The 18,161-nt window shown below is 43.1% G+C and overlaps 1 protein-coding gene across 1 annotated transcript in view; it reads left to right on the forward strand.

Moving 5' to 3' along the window:
* Positions 1 to 18,161, forward strand: part of Sgk1 (serum/glucocorticoid regulated kinase 1) — a 183,786-nt gene that overhangs the window by 657 nt on the left and 164,968 nt on the right. The window lies entirely within an intron of this gene.

An 18,161-nucleotide genomic window follows, 5' to 3' on the forward strand; every position in this document is an offset into this window, starting at 1 on the left:
GATTTGTCCATCAAACCCATGACCAACATTACAAGGCAGTTTCAAAGACAGCTGGCCTGAGCGCTGGTGTGGCCAGTCATTGAGTCCCAGCTTGTTAAGTAGCTCCCGGCCTCCTATCTTCCAAGGGTTCAACTTTTCCACACCTTCCCTCCGCGCAGTCTTAGGGGCTCTGGCGTTATCAAGTGCATTCCCCAGAAGCAGCAGCCTTGGGCTCTTCAAATCCATTCAGCCAGTAATTTTAATGTGTCTCTACCTCTGGTATAAATAGCCAAGGACTGGAGTGACCTTTTACAGAAATGATGGAATCCAATATTCAAAATCCTGTATTTCAAGTTGCCTCAATTTTGCTTCTCCCCTCCCACCCCAAAGAGAACAGGAGGAGGCACAGTAGTTAGTTGAGTTATAATTCGGGGTTATGCTGCTGTACCCGTTTATTTAAACTCCTTGTTGTTCCATTCATAGTATAAATAGTGTTGCAGGGGTTGTAAATGAATACATCTTTTTGTATGTTTCACGGATAAACTCAGTCCTCTGCAATGGCCACACAGGAGGTCTGTCACTCTGCAAATTTATACATGAGGTGGAGGGTAAGAAATGAATGGGTTAGAAGGCCGATGACTGACATTGATGGAGAGTGTTTCTTAAGCAACAGAAGCCTCCTCCAGACCCTAGTTGCCCCATTCTATTTAGTACCTAGGGCAGTTCTGTCAAAATGGGTTTCTCCATTCATTCATCCTTCCCCTCATTCAGGTCTTTTCTGTGCCCTGCCTGAGAAGCCTGCCCTTCAGCTAACTCCCCAGCGGAGCATAATGAATTAGTGACCAGCTGGACTACCTCCCTGCACCCAGTGGCCACCAGGGCTAGAGGCAGGAAGCTTGTCTGGACAGCCTCAGGGTCAGCAGAGACTTCCAGGCACCCTGACTGAAGTCTCCAGCAGCAGGGCAGTACCTTCCATGTCTCTCTTAAATGATACACTTTAAAAGCAAAGCCAGACCAAGTCTTGGTGCTGGGGGAGCAGCTGGGGTCTTTCTAGCAGTGTACACAAGCCCATGAAAGCAAGTCAGTGAGTCTGCTTAGAGCTCCAAGGGATACTGGTGGGGGGGGGGGGGTTCCCCCTAAAGCCAAAAGATTTCTTTCCAAAGGAAATGCCTCTTTATGAAGATTAATTTCTAAGAATAAACAAACACTTGCTAGCATAAAATAGCCTGTCCCTTTTTATGCAGTACCTAAATTATCTACTCTTATAATCAAATAAGTAAATGCTTGGATTTTGAGCTGTAGTCTGGTTACTTTGGTCTTAAACTCCTGAGCTGCTGTGATCCTCCTGCCTCAGACTCTCACAGACTGGCACTACAGAAGTTTATGTGATTGTGCCTATCTTAATTTATTTGGTGATATTGGAAATATTTTGTTTGTTTTTGTTTCACAGTACTGAGTCTGAGGCATGTCAGAGCTCCACCACTGAGCTACACTCCCAGTCCTGGGGACAGTTTTGAACTATTTCAGCCTGCTATTTTTAATTAACCAAGTAGCTGTTGCATCGATTATTGATAATCATCTTTTTTGCCATCAAATGTACTACTAGAAATCCTAGTTTGCCATCTGGTCGCATTTTGCTTAGAAGCATAATTTACCAATACACTTTAGTTAGTGCTTTTGCAAAGAACAAGACAGGATATAGATGTCTTCTCTGAGGACTTGGAAGGAAAAGAGATTTATACCAAGATAACCAGAAGGCAGCTGGTCAAATGTAAGTCTGTCAATTTTTGGAGATAGGATCAGAAATCCCCTTGGCCCTCCCTCTCCTCATTCAGCAAGGACAGCTAAATAATATGCCAAATAATATGACTTTTTTCAAGTCATGGGCAGCCCCAAGGATAACTTCCTTGATTCTTGTCTACTTTGCTCTAAGTCCTTCTCTGGTTTAGTTGTATTTTAAGTGTTTATTACAGCTTGTATCATGACCTTGTTTTTAGGCTTTCTTGGGTATGCTTGTTTGTTACATTTTTATACCAGGTCTCAAGTAGCTCAGGTTGGACTTGAACTTGTTGTGTAGCTGAGGGTGACCTTGAACTCTTGATCTCCTGCCTCTACCACTAGAGTGCTGGAATTATAGTCATGTACCACCATGCCTTATCTTTTTTTTTTAAATATCAAAATAATGGGAAAGTAAATGTATAAGGACAGTACTAAGGTTTATACCACCTTCTCCCCTAATTCTTCTTCCCCAGAAATAACTTGTCATAGTGGCGTTGATACTTTCCAGACCTTTTCTACATATTTCCCTTACAAATCCATACACCATAAAGTCTTTGTTTTCAGCCAAGTATAATCTATTTCCCCATATCCTATTGTTGAAATTCCATACGTTTCTGCATATTTTAGTTTTTATCCCAGCTAGACAATTTTACAAGGCAAACCTTTGTCTGGTGCCCACATGCAACCAGGAACTGATGTTGGCCTCTGAGGACTCACTAAAAAGACTAAGGCCTGGACCCAAATTTGTATTACAAAAGGCTAAAATATTTCTGGTTGTCTACCAGTCACTATTAATACTGGCTATGTCCTAGGCCCCATGGGCCAGATGTTGTAACAACCCTGTGAAATAAGAAAAATTATTAAATGTACAAGGTGTGGTTTAGAGAAATTAAATACTTGGCCCAAGACTATACACCTAAAACACAGCAGAGTAAAGTTTAAATCTTGTTGGATCAAAGTCAAATCTGACATTATTATTATTATTATTGGAAACAAATTGGTCTCTAACTCACTATGTACCAAGCGTTGGCCATAAACTCCTCATCCTCCTGCCTCTACCTCCCAATTGCTGGGACTATAGGCATGAGCCACCATGTCACTCTCCAGGAATAATATTCTTCTATTAAAAAGACTTTTTATTGGGGGCTGGAGAGATGGCTTAGCAGTTAAGCGCTTGCCTATGAAGCCTAAGGACCCCGGTTCGAGGCTCAATTCACCAGGACCCAGGTGACTCAGATGCACAAGGGGGCGCATGCATCTGGAGTTTGTTTGCAGTAACTGGAGGCCCTGGCATGCCCATTCTTTCTCTATCTACCTTTTTTTCTCTCTCTCTCTGTCACTTTCAAATAAATAAAAATAACAACAAAATGATTTTTTATTGGTAATTTCCTTACATAAACATAATATATCTTGATCATATTCCCCTCCTATTCAGGTATAACTTTTTTTTTTAGTTGGCTATTTTATTATTTGTATGTGTGTGTGTGTGTGTGTGTATGCACACACCAGAACATCAGACACATACTTGGGCACTTTTGCATCTGGTTTATGTGAGCAGCTTGAAATTGAACCCTGGACCAGCAAGCTTTGCTAGCAAGTGACTTGAAAGGCTAAGCCATCTTCCTAGCCTCCCCTATCCCCACCCCTGTTCCTTTTTTATTTCTAAATTTTTATTTATTTATTTATTTGAGAGCGACAGACACAGAGAGAAAGACAGATAGAGGGAGAGAGAGAGAATGGGTGCACCAGGGCTTCCAGCCTCTGCAGACGAACTCCAGACGCATGTGCCCCCTTGTGCATCTGGCTAACGTGGGACCTGGGGAACCAAGCCTCGAACCGGGGTCCTTAGGCTTCACAGGCAAGCGCTTAACCACTAAGCCATCTCTCCAGCCCCCTTTTTTATTTCTATATTCTGAAAATATTGTATTTATTTATTTGCAAGGAGAGGGTTAAAGATAGAGAGAGAGAGAGAGTGGGCATGCCAGGGCCTCCCAGCCACTGCAAACTAATTCCAGGTGTGTGTGCCACTTTGTGCATCTGGCTTATGTGGGTCCTTGGGGAACTGAACCTGGGTCCTTAGGTTTTGCAGGCAAATGCTTTTACTGCTAAGCCATGCCTCCAGCCCCTATTTTTATATTTGGTTTCACAGGGGACTGCACCCCTAGGGAAACATGTACAAATCCCAGCCTCAATGAGAGAGCTTCCCATAGCTCCGGCGCAGCCCCCGGAGCCACAGTACTAAGGGTGGCTCTGCACACTGCAGTAACAATGACAGAAAAGCAGGCCTGGTGCTCCTGCCACTGGACCACACTTGTCCCCCTCAGATTTTAAGAGCTTGACTAGATCAGCTTAATTTCATTTAGCTGAGAATTGCTAAACTAAACTAGATAAGAGGTCTACTTTCAATTCCCCGTTAATGATAAATTGGCATTGAATATGTATGGGTTCCATTTTATTCTTAGAGTCTCCAAAACTTCATTTAAGATGAATGGGAAAATGTCCTTATCAGTGTTAGTATGAATATCCAAGAGCTTTACAAGGTATCAATCCTGCTAAAAGTAATCCAGTTTTCATGGATTTAAAGATTTCTTTCTGGCTTGGATTTTTACATAATTATCCAAAAAGCACAGACAAATGACATTGCCTTGAACTTGATATTCCTTTATGGAAATATAGCAGATCAATGGAACGAGACTGGCAGACACAGCCATGTTCACAGCATCTTTGTCCATTTTCAGAGAAATCCTTGCCCTGTAGAATTTGAGATTCAGAAGTGGGCATGGTGGCTCACAGCTCTAATCACAACATTTCGGGGAGGATGAAGCAGGAGAATTGTCTTGAGTTACAGGCCACCCTGGGTTACATAATGAGTTCCAAGACAGTGAGACACTGTCTCACATACACTACAAAAAGAGAGGGAGAGAAAGAGAATTTGAGATTTGGAATGAAGTTCAGACACTTTTTCATAGACTTCCCTGTTTCAAAGATAAGAAAATCAGGTGTTGAAGCCGGGCGTGGTGGTGCACACCTTTAATCCCAGTACTTGGGAGGAAGAGGTAGGAGGATCACCCTCAGACTACATAGTGAATTCCAGGTCAGCCCGGGCCTGAGAGAACCTCTACCCTGGAAAAAAAAGAAGAGACAGACAATCGTGTGCTGGAAAATGATCTATCTACTCTAATTAGAACCAAGGTAATTTAGGGTTTGTGTTCAAGGCCTTTATTTGCAGATCTCGATGCTTTCCTCTGTATTATGCCACCAAATTAGGCCAGCATTTCAAACCTTGTTCATTCATTTTTCAAAAAGAATAGGGAGGGCTGGGGAGATGGCTCAGCAGTTAAAGGCCCTTGTCTGCAAAGCCTGCTGGCCTGGGTTTAATTCCCCACTATCCATGTAAAGTCAGATGCACAAAGTGGTATATGCATGTGGAATTCATTTACATTGGCAAGAGGCCCTGGTGCACCCATGTTCTCTCCTTCATTCTCTCTCTCTCTCTCTCTCTCTCTCTCTCTCTCTCTCTCGCATTCTCTCTCTTCTCTCTTGCTCTCTTTCCTCACAAATAAATAAAAGATACTTTCAAGAATTAGGAAGAAAATACAGTTGTTTTTTTTTCTGTCATCACGGAGCCAACTTCCTGATGACCACTGACTTAGATAGGATATTTTGACCAGTAGTTTTTTATGATTAGGTGAATTCGAGCAATCCCTTGTTTTCATAATAACAATAGCTTTAAAAATAACTCTCATTTACACTGATCTTGTGATGTAACTGAGCCATGCCTCAAATAGCAGCCTGAGGTAGCAGCTTTGTGATGTCTTTTTAGAGACTCAAAGCCCAGACTCTTGACACCACAGCAAAAAAGAATTTTAGGACAGGTCAGTATGAAGCAAAATGAGAACTTTAAAAACTTTTTGTTTTCTTAAGTCAGGGTTTAAGTCTATAGGGCAGGCTAACATAGACTTCACTCTGCATCCCAAGCTGGCTTCAAACTCAAGGCAATTCACCTTCCTCCGCTTCCCAGTGCTGGGACTGTAATTGTGAGCCACCATAGCCAGTTAAAATTGGAGTTTATTAACAAAGGGGATAGGGGCCTGCGGAAATGGCTCCATGGTTAAAGGAGCTTGCTTGCAAAACCTGCTACCTTGCTCTCAATTCCCCAGTCACCCACATAAAGCCAGACAGGCATTTGATTGCAGTGGCAAAAGACCCTAGTTGAATCTTGCCAGGTACAGTGGTACATGCCTATAATCTCAGCATTTGGGAGGTAGAGACAGTAGTATCAGGAGTTCAAGGCCAGTTTGGACTACATGAGACCCTGTCTCAAAAAAATAAACCAAAGCCATGCAAGGGCTGGAGAAGATGGCTTAGCAGTTAAGGCACTTCCCCAGGACCCATGTAAGCCACACGCACAAGGGGACACATGCATCTGGAGTTCATTTCTAGTGGCTGGAGGCCCTGACATGCCCATTCACACGCTCTCTTTCAAATAAATACATAAATAAATAAACAAATAAATATATTATATAAATACATAAATATATATATTTGTATATATTTGAAAGCCATGCAAGAATGAAGGCGTGAGTTTGATCCCCAGCAAAACCATATAAAAGACAAGCATGGTCCCAGTCCTGGATGAGGCAAAAACAGGAGACTCTCCAGGGCTGTTCCATCAGCCGGTCTGATCAAAATAACAAGCGCAGCAGGGCTAGGTTCAGCGAAGGCTCATCTCAGAGAAAGGCAGCAGAGAGGGATAGAGGACTCCCGCCCGATGTTCTCTCCTGGCCTCTGTGCACGTGTGCATAGGCCTACGCACCTGCCCATACAGTACCACACATATCACACCACCCGTGACAAAACAAACCTAAAAAAAGACTCTGATATAGATTTAAGCATAGGTGTTAATGCAGGGAGTGTGAGAGAGTGATTTAGGGACAGGATAGCTCTACATAACCCAAGGGTGGGTGGGTGTTTCTCAGAGTCCCATTTAAGCGTCTTTATAAATAGCTATATACATAATTTCCATGGCTTTTGAAGTTATATTGTCCAAATGGCTAAAAAGCTTAAGTGAAAATGTTACTCCCCCCCTGCCTCAGAGGTAGGGTCTCACTCTAGCGCAGGCTGACCTGGAATTCACTACGGAGTCTCAGGGTGGTCTCGAACTCACAGTGATACTCCTACCTCTGCCTCCCGAGTGCTGGGATTAAAGGCGTGCACCACCACGCCTGGCTAAGTGGTACTTATTTTTATCTGAAAAATCTTTCTTTAGTAAATGAGATTGTTATGTGGTTTATGAGGTGCATCACACAGTTTTACAGGCTGAGAAGATAAAAACATAGGTCAAGAAAGGTCAAAGGAATTCTCACTATGCAAGGGTCACAGGGAAGTCAAGGCCTGTGTTTGACTTTAAGTGTGGTTCATAATCTTGTTTCTGAGGTCTAGTTCTTAACCTACTGCATTCTCTTCCCATCCATGTCCAATGAGTTTCCCTGTCTTTATTTTAATTCCTTTCTTTTTCCTCTTTTGAGGCAAGATCTCACTGTCTCACTCTGTATGTAACCCATATTGGCCTCAAACACAATCCTCTTGCCTGTAACTCCTGGGTGCTGAAAATGACTGGGTTTATAGCAATCCTCTCTCGCTTTCTCTCCTGCCTCAATCTCACGGGCCTATAAATTTATAGTGCACATTTGAATTCTTACCTAGAAAAACCCCAAGGAAGGTCCTATTCTTTTTGTTCGTTTGCTTGGTTGTTTTCCGATTTTTTGAGGTAGAGATTCATTCTAGCTCAGGCTGACCTAGAATTCACCATGAAGTCTCAGGGTGGCCTTGAACTCACTCCTACCTCTGCCTCCCAAGTGCTGGCATTAAAGGTGTGTGCCACCACGCCCGGCCCTGTTCTCATCTCAATTTCCCCAATGGAGGAAGTGGTTCCTGAGCCCTAAATCACACAGCCACGTGAGGAAGAATTTGTGTCCAGGCTCCACTTTTCAAAGTCGTGTCCTAAACTACTGTACTTCCTACTCTGGTGATGTCATGTAGCCCGAGGAGAGAGCAAAGTCAAAGATGTGACCCTTGGGCTTCCTCTCTTCTTGCACCACTCTGGAGGAAAAGGGAACAAAGGAACAAAGGTCCTGATTATGGAGTCAACTCCAGCACAGTAAAGAAGTGACATCCAGCCCCTCTGAAGTGGTAAATTCTCTGCAACTGTTACACAAATAGCAGCCTTTCACATGCTATTAAAGCACGTGGATTGAAATCACAAAGGTCCTTTTCTTTTTTTTATTTTAACTTTTTTGTTTATTTTTATTTATTTATTTGAGAGCGACAGAGAGAAAGAGGCAGAGAGAGAATGGGCACGCCAGGGCCATCAGCCACTGCAAACAAACTCCAGACATGTGTGCCCCCTTGTGCATCTGGCTAACGTGGGTCCTGGGGAATCAAGCCTTGAACCAGGGTCCTTAGGCTTCACAGGCAAGCGCTTAACTGCTAAGCCATCTCTCCAGTCCACAAAGATCCTTTTCTTATGGAAGCTCTCCATCAGGCTTTGACTGCAAGCACCTTTATCCACCGAGCCATCAATCTGGCCTGGACCCACCAGCCTTTATTTACACAGTCCTTCTGGAGTGTTCTAGTGTGAAGCTGATATTACTCAAGATCCTATCCAGTCACAGCACTGGAGTTCTGACTATGACCCAGAGATGTTTCCCCATGACTATGGAAAAGGGTATTTGTTAAGTGATTTCTAAGGGCAATAGGGATGTTTTTCCAGGAAATATGTCTGGTAAGATATTTTCTTTTTTCCTTTTTTGGTTTTTGAGGTAGGATCTTGCGCTCGCCCATGATGACCTTGAATTCACTATGTAGTCTCACAGCGACCTTGAGCTCTCAGCGATCCTCCTACCTCTGCTTCCTGAGTGCTGGGACTAAACGTGTGCGCCACCAGACCCAGCTAGTAAGACGAATTTGAACTTGATCATACTTCCATGGGGAACCACGGAGACCTCAGCAGCTTTTACTGAAGCTTCAGAGGTGGCTAAACTCTGAGCTGTTCTCACATCCCTCAGGTCCCTCCTGGGCTGTGTCCTCAGCCCATGGCCCATCACCTGCTTGCTCATTGGCAGCTGGGAAGGACAGGAAACCTTTTTGTCCGCTTCACTTTGTCCCCCATTCATTAAACCACATCTGTTGAATTTGTTCAAACAAAACCAATGCTTGTATCAATTTGTCCCCAAGTCATTGGCTGATCTTTCCTTTTTTTTTTGTTGTTGTTGTTGTTGTTTTGTTGGTTGGTTTGTTTTAGAGGTAGGGTCTCACTCTAGGCCAGGCTGGCCTCAAACTCACAGCAATATTTTTACCGCTGCCTCCTGAGTTCTGGGATGAAGGGCATGTGCCACCATGCCCAGCCTCCTTGTTTCTTTAGATGGCTTAGGAATCTAATGTGCTTTAGTGTTATGTTTGTCAGTAGATTAAATATAAGACTGAAATAAAATAGAAGCTAGGGAGACAGTTTAGTGGATAGATAAAGTGTTGGCTTTACAAGTAGGAAGATCTGAGATCCATCCTCAGAACTTCAGTTACAAAAAAAAAAAGTGGGGCGTGGTGGCACACGCCTTGAATCCCAGCACTGGGAGGCAGAGGTAGGAGGATCACTGTGAGTTCGAGGCCACCCTGAGACTCCATAGTGAATTCCAGGTCAGCCTGGACTAGAGTGAGACCCTACCAAGAAAGAAAGAAAGAAACAAGAAAGCTGGGTACAACCAGAGTTGTCCTCTGGCCTCCACACTTGTATATGCACATGCACACACACACGTGAACACACAGAGTCTGAAAACTCACTGAAATCTGACTCAGAGACAAGGTGCCGCTACCTTAGTAGCTGGCAGGTTCATAGGCAAATATGACATCAGTCTGCTTGCTGACCCAGTGTTCATGCCGCAGCTTCTATTCTGGAATGTTTTCCCTGTCACTCCCAACAAGTCTTGTTGAGGATGTGGCCCGGTGGCAAAGTGTTTGCCTAGCCCTGAACTGAACCTCTAGCACCACAGAGAAACCAGAATAAACTGGGTGTAGTGGCTGCCTAATCCCAACACTGGGCAGGCTGAGGAAGCAGAACAACCATTAGTTCCAGGCCCGCCTGGGCTAGAGTGAGACCCTCCTTGCCTCTCTTTCTACATAAAATAATCAAAAGCTGGGCATGGTGGCACACACCTTTAATCCCAGAGCTCAGGAGGCAGAGGTAGGAGGATCACCATGAGTTTAAGGCCACCCTGAGACTACATAGTGAATTCTAGGTCAATCTGGGCTAGACCTGAACTCAAAAAAACAAATAATAATAGTAATCAAATAAGCCAGGCATGGTAATGGGTCACTAATCTCTTATTTTACATTAATATGATCACTTTCAATATTATAGAATATAGGCATTATGTATTCTCCCACTCTGTATGCTAAAACGTCTTTCCAAATATCTTCTTTCTTCCTTCCCTTCTTTTTATACATAAAATTTTATTTATTTATTTATTTGAGACAAAACAAAAAAGACAATGAGGCAGACACAGAGAGAATGAAGATCGACCTGCCAGGGCCTCCTGCCACTGTAAACCAACTTGAGACACATGTACCACTTTGTGTGTCTGGCTTTACATGGGTAATGGGGATTGAACTTGGGCCATCTGGCTTTCACGCAAGCGCCTTTAACTACTGAGCCATCTCTCCAGTCCCCTTCATTCCTTCTTTTAGCTCTCTCCTCCCTTTCCTCCTTTTTCCTTTTCTTCCTTCCTTTCTTCCTTCATTTCTTTTTTCCTTGGTTTTCCAAAGTAGAGTCTTGATCTAGCCCAGGCTGACCAGGAAGTATTCTCAAGCTGGCCTCAAATTCACAGTGATCCTCCTACCTCAGCCTCCGAGTGCTGGGATTAAAGGCATGGGCCACCGCCCCCGGCTCGTTCTTTCTAATTTTATTTGATGCTAAAGATTGACCCCAGGGCCTCCGCGCGCTGACTTAGCTCACATTCCCACTGAGCTGCACTCCGTCTAGTTTTCCTTAGGTGGAGCTACTGAGTGTGCAGAAGAGATTGAGCACCAGATCTTTTCTTTTCACACCAACCACAAAGGCTTGGGGAGCTGATGGATTTGGCCTGGACAGAGAATTAATGTCAAGTACTTCGGAACACGGGTAATGAGCTATCTATGTATGCACGTGAAATAGGTCTTGCTCTCCTAAGAGCTCTCCAGAAAGCCCCGCGATCGGCTTTTACTCTGCCACGGTGCTTGCTAAGTATTGTGAGTGGAAGCCTAGCAGGGTCCCTTGGAACTTGTCTCTGTTTTTAAAGAACGGATGCTGGAGTGGGTGCCATGTTTCCCAGTGGGGTGGGGTGGGGGGCTCAGAGATCCAAGCTCACCATGTTCTACCTTCTGGAAGTGCTTACTTCACAAAGCCAAGCAAAGCTGTGTGGTGGGAGGCGAGGAGACATCAACAGGAATGTTCTCAGTGGCAGATTTCTGATTATGAAGGCATCAGAAGGAAGAACTAGAATGGAAATTAGATCAATAGAGAAGTTTAGTTAGTAATTTAGGTCAAGCCAAAGATAGTTCGTTAGAGGAAATGCTGTAGAAGTGTATTTTAATATGGTATTTTTGTTTTGTTTTGTTTTCAAGGTAGGGTCTCTCACTCGAACTTAGGCTGACCTGGATCTCACTCTGTGGCCTCAGGCTGGCCTCGAACTTATGGTGACCCTCCAACCTCAGCCTCTCAAGTGACTAAAGGCGTGCACCACCCCACCCAGCTTAGTATGGTGTTTTAAAAATACATGCAAGTTAATTTTTTTAGTTTAGACCAGAAAAAGCTAGACAGTAAACATTAACACTCACAGAGGAGCCTCGAGACTGGCCTCTGCATGGGGTGCTGCTCCCTGTCTGCTAAAGAAAGCCGGAATCCCCTTCTTGTCAATATTTCAAAGTGTGGAATTCTTGGCTTCTCACCAAGTTGAAAATGCAGACCATTCCACAGGACCTAAGAAAGTTAAGTTCATAAGGTAAGCAGCTTCCCTGTAGTGCTTGAGGTGAAGGAATGGGCTTCAGAGATCCTTATCCCAGGAGGGGGAAAAGCAGCCTGCCCAATTTCAATGTCTCCTTCTGGCCTAGACATAAGGGCAGGTGCAATGACTGACGTCGGTCCTTGGCATAAGAGCAGGCTTACTGTCGTAGTTACCTTCCCATTGCTGAAACAAAGCACCCGACCAAACTCAGCTGAGAGAAGGAATGAATTGATTTTGCCTTACATTCTTTCTCCAGGGGAAGCTTCACAATGACAGGAGAAAGCATGGCATGAGCAGAGGATGGTCATCACCTCTGCCACAGCCAGAGGAAAACAACAGTATAAGAGTAAACTGATTTACCCCCGAAAGCTGGAGGCTGATAAACCTCAAGGTCCATCCCCCAGAAACACACCTCATCCGCATGGCTCCACCTCCCAAATTCCCACCAGCTGAGAACCAAGCATCCAGTGCACATGAGTTGATGGGGGGCATCAGACTGAAACCACCACACTTGCCGAGCACGTGGCCAGGTTTCTCTGGCAGACCACACAGTGATGCCGGCAAGTCTATACAAGATGATGTGTGGCAGGAAGAGGAAGGAGGAGGCCGATGAGGGACAGGCAGGCAGGGGTCACTCAGTAGCTGCTCGGGTCTTCTGTGATCATCATTTGGGGAAAGATTCCGGTTACAACTTGTTTATTCGCATGCCTATTTCACTGCAGCATTTTGAAATGACTTCCGAAGTATTTACGTGAGATGGCTCAGGGATGTAACTAGAGCTGAGGAGAATCTTCTGTCTAGTAGTGAAAATTGTCAAACACTCTTCTAATTGCTTTCTATGACTTATTTTTCTTTTTCTGAGAAGAGTCTATTTAGCTACTTTTTAAGCATTGGAATCACATTGGCCTCTTCACCCTTCCTAGGTCAGGGTATTCATCCAAAGCACGTCATTTTCCTATTTGCTTAGGGGTAATGAGTGGTCTCTTTCTCCTTCCTTCTGTCTTTCCCTCCCTCCCCTCTTCCTTCTCCTCCTCTTCCTCTTCTTCCTCCTCCTCCTTTTTCCCCCTTCTCCTCCTTCTTCTTCTTCTACTCTCTCTCTTTCTCTCTCTCTTTCTCTCTCTCTCTTAGTTTCTCTCTCATAGAGGATAAACTAGTAAGGGAAAAGGAATAGAGATGCCTTAGCCTAGATGTATGTCCCATAGGAAATAAAGAACATCTTTCTATCTCTGAGGTTGAGGTCAATCACTATAGAAGAGCTTAAAGAGTTTAAGAATTAGAAATAAGAGATAAGTACATTTGTTTCTATTTATTTTTATTTGATTGTTTGTTGGTTTTTGAGATGGAGGCTATGCAGCCCAGGGTAGACTTGAACTCACTGTGTATCCGTGGTTGGCCTTGAATTTCTAATTCTCCTGCCTTCATTTCCCAAGTGCAGGGAATACAAATGTGAGCAACCATGCCTGGTTTGTAGCTTGGATCTAGACTGTCCACCAAAGGCCATGTGTTGGAGGCTTGATTTAGTGATTCGTGATCTTCTGTTTTATTTGTTTGCTTTTCCAAGGCAGGGTTTCACTCTAGCCCAGGCTGACCTGGAATTTATTCTGTAGTCTCAGGGAGGACTCGAACTCATGAAGATCCTCCTATCCCTGCCTCCTGAGTGCTGGGATTAAAGGTGCTATTTTTTAGTTGTAAGTTTTTAAAAAGTTATGTTAACTATCCTAGCAGCCATCTAACTGTGGGTGTGCGCACCACCACCCACAGTTCATGATCCTCTTCAGAGGAGGTGGAATGTTGGGGCTCAGGGGAAGGGTGGACGTTAGGTCAATGGGGGCACAGCCTTTGAGGGGAATGGGGACCCAGTCCTTTCCTGTTTCTCTTTCTGCTTCCTGGCAATTTTCTTTGCTGAATAAGGCCAAGTAACTGTGGACCAAAACCTCCAAAACCATGAGCCAAAAGAAACCTTTCCTACTAATCAGTCAATTACCTCAAATATATTGTCACAGAGATGGGAAGATGACTAACCCACCACATTCTGAGATTAGGACTTCAATCTAGGAGCTGGGGGATAGAAGCCGAAACAATGGATGATTGAATCCATTGATATTTCTCCTCCTCCTCCCTGACCACGGAAACTCTTTTTCTATCTGAAATGGAACATTTCAGCAAGATAGACTACAAGGTAGATTTTTTTTATTTTGTTAAAATTATTAGTAGATAAACACAAAATTAAACATCTAAATTAGTAGATTAAATATTGCCAAAGAAATCTTTAATATTTTAATGCATCATGTGGAACAGAGAGGACCTACTTCAAACAGGAATATGTTACAGATAAATGATAAAAATGTAAAAAGGAGGATTGAGTAATAACTAGGGAAAATGTTATATATAAAGCACACAGAGTTAGATGGCTGCTAGGGTAGTTAACATAGCTTTTTTAAAACTTACAACTAAAAAATAGCAACTGGCAAATTAATTTCTCCAGAGAACATTAATGTAATTGCTTTCTCCTTCAAACACTTGACCTCAAGGATTCAATGTTACAGTACAGAGTAACAACTATGACTGGGCACTTCTCGCTATAAAAGGGTCTTTAGTTACTGACTCTGACAAGGCAGTCATATCTAATCTACTTGTTTGTTTAGTCAGCGTTTACGCAAAAGGACCCACACCTTCTCTCCACTGATGGGGAAGCCTTGCAGAATAATCAGGCCTTTGGCACAAAACGAACATGTTATATCAGTCACTTGAGATTACACTTTCAGAAGTAACCTCAATGAGGAGAAATTTCAGGCTATGAATTTTTTATGCCTAACTAGCAGTTATCTCTAATTGTATATTTCATTCCTTTCTAAAAATCATAGGAATACAAAATTTCATTTTTAAATACTTTTATTCATTTTTTGGATCTGTCCATTTCATTTATTTTCAATTGATTCATTTTTACTTTCTTTCTCTTTTTTATTTTTATCAATTTTTTTTATTAACAACTTCCATGATTATGAAAGATATCCCATGGTAATACCTTCCCTCCCCCCACTTTTCCCTTTGAAACTCCATTCTCTATCATATCCTCTCCCCCTGTCAATCAGTCTCTCTTTTATTTTGATGTCATGATCTTTTCCTCCTATTATAATGGTCTTATGTAGGTAGTGTCAGGCACTATGAGGTCATGGATATCTAGGCCATTTTGTGTCTGGGGGGAGCACGTTGTAAGGAGTCCTACCCTTCCTTTGTCTCTTTCCGCCACCTCTTCTGCATTAGACCCTGAGCCTTGGAAGGTGTGATAGAGATATTACAGTACTTAGCATTCCAGTCACTTCTTTCCAGCCTTCTGAGTTATCCCAAGGTCACTGCCATCTGAAAAGAGAAGATTCTCTACCAAAAGTGAGAGTAGCATTAATATAAGGGTATGAACATTAAGAGACGTGCTTACTGGGCAGTTTGATAAGCATAGTAAATACATTTGGCCAGAAAACAGCAGACATTACTCCCCTAGGGCTCATGACTACCCCAGTTTTAAGTTTTCAGTATCAGGGATGTATTCCCTCCCATGGAGCGGGCCTCCGGTCCAATTAGAGGGCAGTTGGTTTCCATCATGACAGACGTGCCACTATTGCACCTGTTGGCTCCTTTGGCCTGGCTGGCCAAATATAAGGCTTACAGTGTCCACTGTTGAGTATCTTTACTGGTGATTTAAATATTTTTATTTATTTGAGAGACACACACATAAAAAAGAAAAATGAACAAAAAAGAGAAAAAAAATTTTAAAAGAGAGGCACACACAGAGAAATAGAGGGATAGAGAGAGAGAGAGAGAGAGAGAGAGAGAGAGAGAGAGAGAGACATAGTATAGGCCCTCAGATGGACTCGAGATGCATGTGCCATTTTGTGCATCTGGCTTTACATGGGTACTGGGGAATTGAACCTGGGCTGTTTACAAGTAAGTGCCTTTAAACACTGAGCCATCTCTTCAGTCCTCAAAATTTCTTTTTAAAAAATATTTTTATTTATGGGGCTAGAGAGATGGCTCAACAGTTAAGGTGCTTGCCTACAAAGTTTAAAGACTTAAGTTTGATTCTCTAGTACCCATGTAAAGCCAGATGCACAAAATGGCACATGCATACGGAGTTCGTTTGCAGCCACTAAAGCCTCTGGTACTGAAAGGCCCAAGAATTCAGAAGCTCAGAAATACTATCACGCTCCAAAGGGAGCTTAAGCGGGCCACCTGCATACCTCAAACTCCAGGTTTTACTCTCTGTCAGAAGCAAGTAAAGAATCCCTCTTCTCATTGTATCAGAGCCCACTCCTAATATAAAACTAGGTAAAAAGGGCGTGAGATAGCCCTCAGGAATGGGAAATAAATAATAAAGTAAACCACTTATTTAGTTTCTGTAAATAGCCTGCACCATAAGCCTTAATAGCCCACACTGTAAGCCTTAGTAGCCTACACTGTAATCCTTAGTAACTCGCACCATAGGCTGTAGCAGCCTGCCTCAGACCACCAAGGTCATAGGAGGCTGATACCATACTCTGTTACCCCCACCTAAGGAATTGCACAAGTGCTGACCTCCAAGGTCACAGGAGACTGATACCACACTCTGCTACTCCCACCCAAGGACCTGCGCAAACGCTGACCACCAAGGTCATAGTCATAAGAGAGTGATTGGTCCATGAGGGGCTTGAGCAAAGTAAACTAATTGGCTTAGAAATTGTGGGGTGGCACAAACTGACTGGCTAACACCCTGCAGGGGCTCCTGATATTAAATAATGATTGGTCTAATACACAGGCTTTGTTAGAAACCCTATAAAAACTACCCCATTCCTGCATTCGGGGCTCTGCAGTCCTCTACCCCTGTGCGGTGTACGACTGTGGGCCCCAGCGCGCTTGGAATAAAATCCTCTTGCAGTTTGCATCAAGACCGCTTCTCGTGAGTGAGTGATTTGGGGTGTCGCCTTATCCGGGCAGAGCGTGGGGACCCCCTGTGGGGGTTTTTTCCTACAGTACACCCTTCTTTCCTTCCTTCCTTCCTTCCTTCCTTCCTTCCTTCCTTCCTTCCTTCCTTCCTTTCTCTCTCTCTCTCTCTCTCTCTTTCTTTCTTTCTTTGTTTCTTTCTTTCTCTCTTTCTTCCTTTCTTCTCTCCCTCTGTCTGTGCCTCTGCTTCTGTCTGTCTCTATAATTCAAATTAATTAATTTATTTAATTTTTTTTTTTAGTTTTCCGAGGTTGGGTCTCACTCTAGCTCAGCCTGACCTGGAATTCACGAGTCTCAGGTGGTCTCAAACTCATGGTGATCCTGCTTCTGCCTCCCAAATGCTGGGAATAAAGGCATGTGCCACCATGCCCGTTTAAGAATATTTATTTATTTATTTATTTTTATTATTTATTTTATATATTTTATTTGTTTATTTTATTTTTTAATTTATATTTATTTGTGTGTGAGAGAGAGAATGGGCATGCCAGGACCTGTTGTCATTGCAAATGAGTTGTAGATACATGCGTCACCTTGTGCATCTCCCTTTACGTGTGTACTGGGGAGTACAGATCACCGACTTTTCAAACAGGTGCTTTTAAGCACTGAACTCTCTCTCTGGCCCACAAAGTCTCCTTCTTTTGTCTCTTTTGCCTTCAGTGCTGTGGATAAACCCTGGTCCTGGCTTGTGCTAGGCACATGCTTTACCTCTAATTGTGTCCACAACCCAGGAATGCAAATTTGTAACATGTTTCCCGTCTGAAAAGTCATTCTCTTTCAAATAACAGAGTCAAAATTTACTCCAGAAATAAGACCAAGACTTTCTTCCTTATTTTATTTTTTAATTTTTCTTCTCTTCTCTTTTAAAATGTTCTCCACAGCAGCAGCCAACATGAACTTAGAAGATTTATTTATCAGGCATTATGGTAGGAAAGAGAATATCAGGAATATCACTTTTTCCACCCTATTTCTTTAAAAATGTGCGTTGTCTCCTACTTCTGTATGCTTTTTAAAAATTTTCTTTTTCTTTTTATTTATTTGAGAGCAACAGACAGAGAAAGAGGCATAGAGAGAGAGAGAGAGAATGGGCACACCAGGGCTTCCAGCCACTGCAAACAAACTCCAGATGCGTGCGCCCCCTTGTGCATCTGGGTAACGTGGGTACTGGGGAATCAAGCCTTGAACCAGGGTCCTCAGCCTTCACAGGCAAGTGCTTAACTGCTAAGCCATCTCTCCAGCCCTTCTATATGCTTCTATATGCTTGTTATAGCTCTGTGTAATTTTTATATGGTATTAGTTTTTAATTACATAGCAGGGCAGCTTTTACTTATTTTTTTCCTAAATATTTTATTTTTATCCTGGCGTGGTGGCACACGCCCTTAATCCCAGCACTCG

The sequence above is a fragment of the Jaculus jaculus genome, chromosome 9, assembly GCF_020740685.1.
Source record: "Jaculus jaculus isolate mJacJac1 chromosome 9, mJacJac1.mat.Y.cur, whole genome shotgun sequence".
NCBI classification, from domain to species: Eukaryota; Metazoa; Chordata; class Mammalia; order Rodentia; family Dipodidae; genus Jaculus; species Jaculus jaculus.